Raw genomic sequence first — 10,264 nt, 5'->3', positions numbered from 1 at the left:
AATAAGGCTATAGAGACAGAGGTAATATGATATTTGAATGGTCAGCAATAAAGAATTTTACAAACAGGATAGCAAATTTAGAGGAACATGCAATGCCCTTATGATTTTGAATATTTTCCAGCTATGCTGACTACTGTTGTCGCTAAAGAAATCAATATATAAAGCAAAAACAAAAAAATGACATGCCAATTATTATCAATTAGCCTTGTTTTTGTTAGCTTCTGGAGAGAAAGCTCTACTTTATGGAGAACACACATATTTGTAACTCCACTTGCAAAAGAAAAAAACATTGCCTATTCTGCAGCATCGTCAAGATTATTTGTATGCTTGAGTTTGTGGTTATAGGCATTGTATATTTTGATTGCCTTCCAATATTCCACTATGATTGATATGCCTGATAATCTACTTTTGAAAACTTCATGGATCAAACAGGAAATCTGTCTGCCATGCTTGCCTGGGGCATCTTATCAGATTGGACCACTCTGAAAGGGAGCATCAAATGGTCAAGCAGAGGGAAATGCGTGTGAGCTGTCGTCAAGGCTTCCATTCTGGTATGGCATAGTGTGGGGTCTTAGCTGAAATGTGTCAACCATGGTGATCACGCGGCATTTGAAATACCAGTGGTTATTCTCCAACAACATAATAATAAAAAAGTTACCCCACTATATGTCAAAAAAACCCCAAAAAAGACAGAAAAGTGGTGGCACTCAATAGTATTTCCAGTGGAGCCAGTATGGAGATTGTTGGGATGTAGGCTGCACTAGAGAAAGAGTGGCAGAAGTTTTTCTACATTTTTGTGCAGGATTTCAGCAGAAATTAAAATTTTAATGAAACTATCTTTGTATTTCATTATATCAGCATAATTATTTTAGTTAGCATTGTTATACACACACATATGGCTAAAACTCTATGAGTTTACTAATGTCCTTTGGTCAGAGCTTTCATTATTGACCAATTACAATGATGCTTTGAAATATAGGGTTTTCTCTAGACACATTAGAAGCATGACATGTTGTTTTTGTTATTGTTGGTGTTTTTATTGTCTCTAGTTTTCAAGCTGCACTGAAAGCATTAGCCAAAAACAAGGCTCCAGGAATTGATAGATTACCAAACTGATGTGTATCAACCAACTGATAAATCACTGGAAGCACTTGCTCAACTATGGCAGGAAATTTGGAATTCAGCTACTTAGTCAACTGACTGAAAGAAATCCATATTTGGACCCATTTCAAGGAAAGATAAGCCATTAGAATGCTCAAATTGTACCACAATAGCATTAATACAATACACAAGTAAAATTTTACCTAAGATCATTCAACAATGGTTACATTAATAAATTGACAGGGACCTGCCAGAAGTTCAGGGCCAATTCAGAAGGGAACATAGAACAAGGGATTTAATTGCTAATTTCAGGTAGAACTAGTCTGAAAACAAGATGTTAACTTGTGGTTCATTGACTATGCAAAGGCTTTTTACTGTCTAGATCATAACAAGCTATGGGTAGATTTGAGAAAAATGGGAATTGCAGAACACCCTTGGGTCCTCATGGCAAATCAGTACATGAAACAAGAGGCAGTTGTGTGACTAGAATAACACAGCACGGTTTGAAATCAGGGAAGGTGTGCCTCTGATTGTATTCTTTCACTAGACTTATTCAATCTGAATGCTGAACAAATAATCAGAGAAAGTGACTTATGTGAAGAAGATTGTGGCATTAGGATTTGAGGAAGGCTTACTAACAACCTTCTACACACAGGAGATACAACGTCACTTAGTAGAGAGGGGGATGGGAAGCTCTTGCTGATGAAGATGAAAAATTGCTAATTCCTCATGACTACACCAATAGGTAACATCATGATACACCAAGAAAAGATTGAAGTTGTTAAAGATTTCGTATTATTTGGACACATTGCACTGGGTAAATCTAATGTTATTTTGAAGAATAAGGTGTGCCTGACGCTACCCATGGTTCATATGCATGTGAAATTTGGACATTTGATTACAAAGACTAAAGAAGAATTGTGACATATGAATTGTGATGCCAGAGAAAAATCTTGAAAGTACTGTGTTCTGACAAAAGGACAAATGAATCTGTCTTGGAAGAATTATGGCCAGAATGCCCCTTAGAGGCAAGGATGGTGAAAGTTTTCATACATATTTTGAACATACTGTCAGAAGAGATTGGTCCCTAGAGAAGGGCATCATGCTAGGTGAAGTTGAGAGGCAGTGAAAAAGAGGAAGGTTCTCAAGGACGCTGACTAACACTGTGGCTACAACAATGGGCTCAAACATAGAAACAATTGTGAGGATGGCACAGGTCCCGACAGTGTTTTGTTCTATTGGGTGCTGCGGGTTAAACTGACTGAATGGCACATAAAAACAGTTTCCTTATATTTAAACTAAAATGCTGTGGAATTTATATCGGTCAACTTATGTTACCCTGTTTCCCAGAAAGTAAAACATCTTCCCAAAATAAGACCTACTTACAGTTTTGCCTCTTGCTAAAATATAAGGCATCCCTCTGATAATAAGACCTCCCCCAAAATAAGGCCCCCTGAAGCTACTGTAACTCTGGACTGTAGCAGCAGGTGCCACTGCACAGCTCACTGTTGGCTGCAGCGCAGCCAAACCAGACAGGAAGGGAAAGGTCTCTTTTAATAAAACAATAAACAATGAATGTGTACCATATTCTTCTTCATGGAAAAATAAGACATCCCCTGAAAATAAGACCTAGCACATCTTTGGGAGCAAAAATTTATATAAGACACTGTCTTATTTTTGGGGAAACGGGGTAGTTACTTTTTTGACAATGGAGTAATACTTAAAAGAATAAAAAGAGGAGAAAACTAAAAAGAAGATTTCTACTCAGTTACTAACAAAACTGTATGTAATGTATTTCAGTATATTTTGTCAAATACTTTTTAGTATTTGTGTAAGATAAAAATACTAAATTTAAGCAATTTACAACTATATTCATCACTGTTCATATATATTCTTTATAATTTAAAACTGTGCATGGCAGTTACATAATCTCTTAACTTGCGGAGGGGTGGAGTCTAGCCTGTCAATCAGGTAATAGCTAATGAAGCCTCTATGTGGGCCTGGCCTTCTCCTGAGGATTCTGGGAACTCCTGTCTTCTTCCCTGGAGGACAGACACACACTCTGTGAGATATTCCTGTTGACAACCAACATGGAGTTATGCTGATGGAGTCAGAGCCCTGGAGCTGGAGGAGCCACATGGAGACCCACACGAGGGCTGGGATGCTTCCATCACCACTGGATGCACAAGACTTTCCACCCACTGGACTGTGACCTTCCTACATTTGGCATCATTGCATGTGTTGCATGAGTCTGAAGAGGAATTAATAGAATTATCTCAGACATATGGGTTAATATCAGATTTATGGACTTAATCTGGACTGGACTGGGATGTTTTCTTAATACGTATACAATTACTTTTTATATGAAGGTCTTTTTTATAGATATATTAGTGACTATAAATTTGTTTCTCTAGTCCACCTGGACTAACACACTAGGATTGCAACTATATTTCTCTTATTATTATATAATTAGAATTTATCATAAACATTACTGCAAAGAGTTCATAATCTATTATGTGAAGAGAGTCATGGGTAGTTGTGGGGATGACAAGATGAGTTACCTCACTACATAAGATCAACCTTAGTGATGGTATTATCTATTTCCTCTATATTTAAACTTTTGTTTATTTTTATTTAAACCATAAAGCATTCACTCTTGAATATGAATTATGTCAACAGAATTTATAAAAAAGAAAATGTCAAATAATATATTAATGACTGAGTGTGTTATTGAAAATACCTTAATGTGTTTATCTAAGAAAAAACAAATTCCAGATATGGTTGTACTGAAACCATGTATGATTTATAATGATTGTTTTGCTTTAGAATGATTTCTTTGACATGTATGTACAGGTATCATGATGAAGCTATGGGTTAGCAAAGAATACTATTGAGACTTGATAGTTTTTTTAGCACAGATATTCAATAAACATGATAATGTTAAGAGTGAAGAACAGTAAAACAGATTGTAAGAAGGGAAGAATGAAATAGCAAAATAAGAAGCAAAGCCAAAGAGATTAATGCTTGTTTATTTTGTCCAAGTATTTATTTGTTAAGCAGGTAGGTTTGCTAGTGTTTCAGGCAGCTCTTTATGATTTAGTGAACACAGACACACTAAGAATGTTTTTTCCAAGGAAATTACCATATTTAATGAAGTAAGAGCAACTAGTGCTTATAAAATATTACAATGAAATAATCACTGCTAGAATCCCATTCAGCTCTATTACTCTATAGCAGCAGTGACACTGACCACCGCCAGTATAAGTAGAACCCCAAGGCCTTCTCTTTTCATTCCTGTATTTTTACTAACATACTACCTTGGGGTGGTACCACTCTGTGATTTCTATGCCTCTCCAATTTGTACTCACGACTAATGAAGGCAAGGTATTTCAATGATAGAATTCCTACAATTCTTATGAAAACTCACATTCATGACCATTGAGTTGATGCCGCCTTGTCGGACCCTATCAGACAGAGTAGAACTGCCTTTGTGAGTTTCTGAGACTGTTAATGTTTATGGGAGGAGAACGTCTTACCTTACTCCCGTGAAGAGCCTGGTAGGCTTGAACTGCTGATTGTGGAGATTGCAGTGCAACCCGAAACATTATGCTACCAGGGCTGGGGACTTAATTTGATTCCAAGCATGTACTTCATGCACAGCCACCACTATTTGTCAGTGACTTCTGTAGCTTTAAAGCTACACAGGTTTCAGCACAACTTTCAGACGAAGAAAAACTAAGTTTAAGAAGAAAAGACTAGTTATTTACTTCTGCAAAATTAGCCAATTAAAACCCAATGGATCACAATAGTCCAATCCACAGCTGGTCATGGGGGGGTGGGGACTAAAGATAATGCCGTATAATGGAGTGTTCTGTCAGTTTCTGCAAGCGGTTGCAGAAGTTCTGGGCCTACATGTCAGCAGCTAACAACAGTCTACTTATTTATCATTATTCAAAACTCAGGCTGTCAAAAAGAGAAACATGAAATTGATGAGCCAGCCAGTCACCATCAAGTTAAAGTGTTTCTGAAAGGTTGAATTTTGCATCACGCAATTTCACAGTGTACTAGTCAACCGGGCATGAGTATGGGGTGCCAATTTCTGTTCTGCCATCTACATTTATACGGCACAAAAGATGAAGATTGATATTAACCTCTCTTTCTGAAGATTCTAAAATTTTAAGGAACACCAAGAAATATATTTTGTTTAACCATCTCTCCTCTTGTTGTGTGTGACTCAACCAATATTTGTGCTTGGTGGCCCTGTGGATTAAGCATTGGACTACTAACCACAAACTGTGAAATTCAAACCCACCAGCTACTCGTCAGGACAAAGATGAAGCTATAAAGATTTACAGTCGTAGAAACTTTGTATGGGATTCCCCTGAGTTAGAATCGACTTTATGAAAATATTTTTGTTGGTGTTGCTCTTGTTTCTTGGTTTCACTTATCCACCTTTCAGTCTTAAAATACATAAAAATTTGATGAATTGGACTACTATGCAGTGTTCTGTTGCTGATATTATTTGGTTTCTTTCAGTCGGTTTCAACTCATACAAACTCCATGTATAGCAGATGAAATACTGTTTGGTCCTGTGAAATCACAATACTCAGCATGTTTGAGGGTTATTCTCTCTCTATTTTTTTTTTTAGACACTCTCTACTTTAGCAAGCATGATGTCTTCCTCCCTAAATTGGTCTTTCTTGATTAGTGCCCAAAGTAATCAAGATGGTATCTTGCCATCTTCAAATCTAACCATTCTGCCTATCTTCTTCAAAGAAAGATTTGTAAATTCTTCTGGAAGTCCATGATATAATTAATATTATTCACCAAACAATAATTTAGATGTGAACACTTAACTGTATTTTTCGTTATCCAGCTTTTGCATACAGTTCCCTAGATCCCTTTAAATTAAGTATTTATTGTTGCTAATTAAAAATAAATCTATAAAATGGCAAAAGATGTAAAATATATCAAAACTTTGAAATTCACCTTAAAGCCATGATTATTAACAGGGCTCAGTAAACTTTACAGATGAAAGTGAAACAAATTAAAACTTTTTTGAGATTTATATATTTTTAACCAAAAAAAAAGTGACCATTATCTGAAAAACATTCTTTATTTCTTTTCAATTTTATTTCAGAGCTACATGCACATTCTGAAGAGCTACATATGGCTTGAGAGCCACACTTTGCTGACACCTGATTATTACCGTTTTGTTATATAGACTTTCTTAGAAAGATGATTACACACACAGAGAAATAACTATAATCTGTAGATGCTTGAACGTGATAAATGTTAATAATGCTCTACATAATGTTAGCTATTTAATTATTTTTATTATTTCCTTTGTAAGATTAATTTAAGTGCATATCTCTACTATTAAATCAGTATATTGGTATAAATCTATAGTATAAATTTCTAGGCATAATAATATTATATCAAATAGATTTTTATCATTTAAACTTTAATTAAGTCCATACAATATGCCACATTATATATAAGGTGATGAGAATAAGAATTAAAATGATTATATCTTCTACCCTCTTATGTTTTATAACTGACTTTTGCAACTATAATTCTGCTAGGGTTCCAATGCCATATCTCATTTCTAGAACATCTCAAGAACAGATTTCCTGCATTGAAGGAAGACCAGATAAGCTTTCGGCGGACATCAATACAATCAGCCTTGAAGAAGGGAAGGAAAAAAGAAAAGATCAAAATGGATGTCAGAAGAGACACTGAAACTTGTTATTAATTGGAGGGTAGGAACAGCCCATGGAAGAAACAACCAATTCAAAAAACGTAATAGAAAATGTCACAGGGCAGCTTGAGGAGACAAAGTAAATTAGTATAATGGAATGTGCAAAGACTGAGAATTAGAAAACTAAAAGGAAGGACACACTCAACATGTCTGAAACTGAAAGAATTGGAGGGTGAGGGGGTGAGAAAGCAAGCCTTGAATTGCCGTATTGAAAGATTCTATGAGAAAATAGTGAATGATGTAGGAAGCATCATAAGAAGATGAACAGAATACACAGTCACTGTGTGAAAAAGAACTAGTCCATATTCCACCATTTCTGGCATATGAGCAAACACCAATGTGTTGAAGGAAGTTCAAACTGCCCTGAAAGCATTATCAATAAACAAGGCTCCAGCATTGATGGGATATCAATTGAATTGTTTCAACAAGTTGATAAAGCACTAGAAGTAGTTAATTATCTATGTGCAGAAATTTGGAAGACAGCAATTTTGCCAACTGACTGCAAGAGATCCATATTGTACCCATGCCTAAGAAAGGTGCCCTAATAGATTATACACATTTTTTGAACAACATCATTAATTTCACCTTCAAGTAAATTTTTGCTGATATCATCCCATAGAGGATGCTGCAATACATTGACAGGGAATTCCCACAAGTTCAGACTAGTTTCAGAAGATGACACAGAAGAAGCGATATCATTGCTGATATCAGATGGATTGTGGCTGAAGACAGCATATATCAGAAAGTTTTTAACTTATGATTATTAACCATGTCATGGCATTCTATTGTGTGGATAATAACACATTATGGATGACCTAAAGAAGAATGGGAATTCCAGAACACTTAATCATGTTTGTGGGACGCATGTATATCAATGAAAAGGCGTTGTAAGAATAAAACAAGGTTCTACTGCATTGTTTTAAATCAGGAAAGTGTGTATCAGTGTTGTCCCTTCTCACTAAACTTATTCAATTTGTATGCTGAACAAATCACCAGAAAATCTGGATTATAGATACATTGACACTTATGATATGTATGTGATATAACCTTGCTCAAAACTTACTTGAAGTTCTTGCTGAGGAAGATCAAAGAGTATAAGAGTATAACCTTTAATATGGATTATTAACTCAATGTAAAGGAGACCAAAATCTTCAAAATTAGACCAAGAACTAACATCATAACAAATGGCGAAAATACTGAAGCTGCAAAGGTTTTCATCTTGCTGAGATATACAATGCAGCAGTTAAGAGATCAAATGAAATGCTGCATTAGGTAAATTTTCTGCACAAGACCTCTTTAGAGTATTGGAAAGCAAGGATATTACTTTGAGGAGTAAGGTGCTCCTGACTCAAGTCAAAGTATCTTCAATTGCCTCACATATATGTGAAAACTGGATATTGAATACAGAAGAGAGAAGAAGAATTGGATGCATTTGGATTTTGGTGCTGGAGAAGAATGTTGAAAGTACAGTATCATAAACTGCTAAAAGGACAAACCAATCTGTTTGGGAAGAAATATGGCCAGACTGCCTTTAGGGGTAAGAATGGCAAGGCTTCGTCTTACATATTTCGGACATTTTATCAGGAGAGACCAGTCCCTGGAGAAGAACCTCAGACTTAGTGAAGTGGAGGGACAGTGTAAACGCGGAACGCTCTCAAGGAGATGGATTGACAGTGTGGCTGCAACAATGGGCTCATCCATGGGAACAATTGTTCTGTTGAGCATTGGGTTTCCATAGGTTAGAATGGACTCAATGGCACCTAAGAGCAACAACAGCATAAACAACAAGTTCAGTTACTGGCTAACTGGCTGGACACACAAAGTACAATTTCCATTGATTCAATTCTCACACTTATGTCCCTATAAAGTGGATTAGAACTGTTCTCTAGAATTTCTGAGGCTGTAAATCTTTACAAGAGGAACACTCTTCTTTATCTCTCAGTGACCAATGGGTTTGAACCTCCACCTTGCATCTAGGAGCCTAATTTTTAACCTGCCTTGACACCAGGTATAGTAACTATTTCAGTGAAAGGTTATCTAGAAGAAGAGAAACTATCAAAGAAAGGAAACATATTATGCATGGTAAAGTAGAAAAAACAGTAAAAAAAAAATAATAAAAGACCTTAATTTAGATGGATTGAAACAATGGTTACGATAATAGGCTCAAGATTGAGCATTGTTTTGTTTGATTGTACATAATGTCACAAATTGAAACATGCTTGACCTTTTAGTCCCATCTCTTAGCGTTCTATCCTTGCGTCTATGACCCTCTTTTCCTCTGCTGCCGCCCACCTCCTGGTACAGCCGACACCCTGGGCTTTGGAGACTTGAAGAGCCCTGGCGGCCTTCAGGTGCTCAATGATTACCTGGCCCACAAGAGCTACCTCAAGGGGTATGTGCCAGCACAAGCAGGTGTGGCAGTGTTTGAGGCAAAACCAGCCCTCCACCCCTGACTTATACATGCCTTATGTTGGTATCATCACATCAAGTCATTGGAAAAGGTCACTTTGCCAGGACTAAAGAAAGCTTTGGGCAAGTCTGGCCCTACTGATGTGGAAGACACCACAGGAAGTGGCGCTGCAGACAGGAAGGGGGATGACGACATTGGTCTCTGGATCTGAGGAGGAGGAGGAAGATGAAGAACAGTATGAGCCAAAGAAAGCCGAGCAGCCTGCACTTGTTGCCAAGCCTTCCATCCACCTAGATGTGAAACCGGGCAATGATGAGACTGATAGGGCAACTTGGAAGAGTGCGGCAGAAGCATTCAAGCAGACAGCTGGGTCTGGGGCTCGTCCAAGCTCATTCCAGTGGGGTATGGGATTAAAAAACTTCAAATACAGTGTGTAGTTGAAGATGATAAAGTTGGTACAGATATGCTGGAAGAACAGATAACTGCTTTTGAAGACTCTGCAATCCATGGATGTGGCTGCTTTCAACAAGATCTAGAATTCCTCTTGGATGGTTGCATTTAAATAAGTGACAAAAAGAGAGAAAGGAAGAGAAAGGGAAAGAGAGAGAGAGAGAAACATGCTTGAGGGCAGCTAACAGCAACAATATGTTTCAGAAAGTTCCCTAGTGGTACAGTGGTTAAAACACTCAGTTGCTATCCAAAGGTTTGGTGGTTCAAACCGATCAGCATCTCTGAGGGAGAATGACATTACACTTTGTTTCTCTATTGATTAGAGTATTGGAAATCCTATGTGGCAATTATACTCTGTACAGTTCGGTATTTCTGGGTTGGAATTTACTTGACTGCAATTATTAGAATAGTTCTTGTCTTTATACTTGTTTTTCACAGATATGAGACTATCTGAGGATACTGAGGAGCATAAAGTTTTCCTTAAAAGTGGATTATGTAAGCAAGGACACATTTATAGTCAGCTTTTGAAATTTTGAAATTTT

The 10,264-nt window shown here is 36.9% G+C and overlaps 1 pseudogene; it reads left to right on the top strand.

The window, feature by feature from the left end:
- Positions 1–8,378: 8,378 nt before the first annotated feature.
- Positions 8,379–9,808, top strand: LOC101643639 (annotated as a pseudogene).
- Positions 9,809–10,264: the final 456 nt, after the last annotated feature.

Source organism: Echinops telfairi, unplaced genomic scaffold (assembly GCF_000313985.2).
Source record: "Echinops telfairi isolate 266 unplaced genomic scaffold, ASM31398v2 ScPeMD7_7469;HRSCAF=8507_0, whole genome shotgun sequence".
NCBI lineage: Eukaryota > Metazoa > Chordata > Mammalia > Afrosoricida > Tenrecidae > Echinops > Echinops telfairi.
This window is presented reverse-complemented; position numbering and strand designations above follow the sequence as displayed.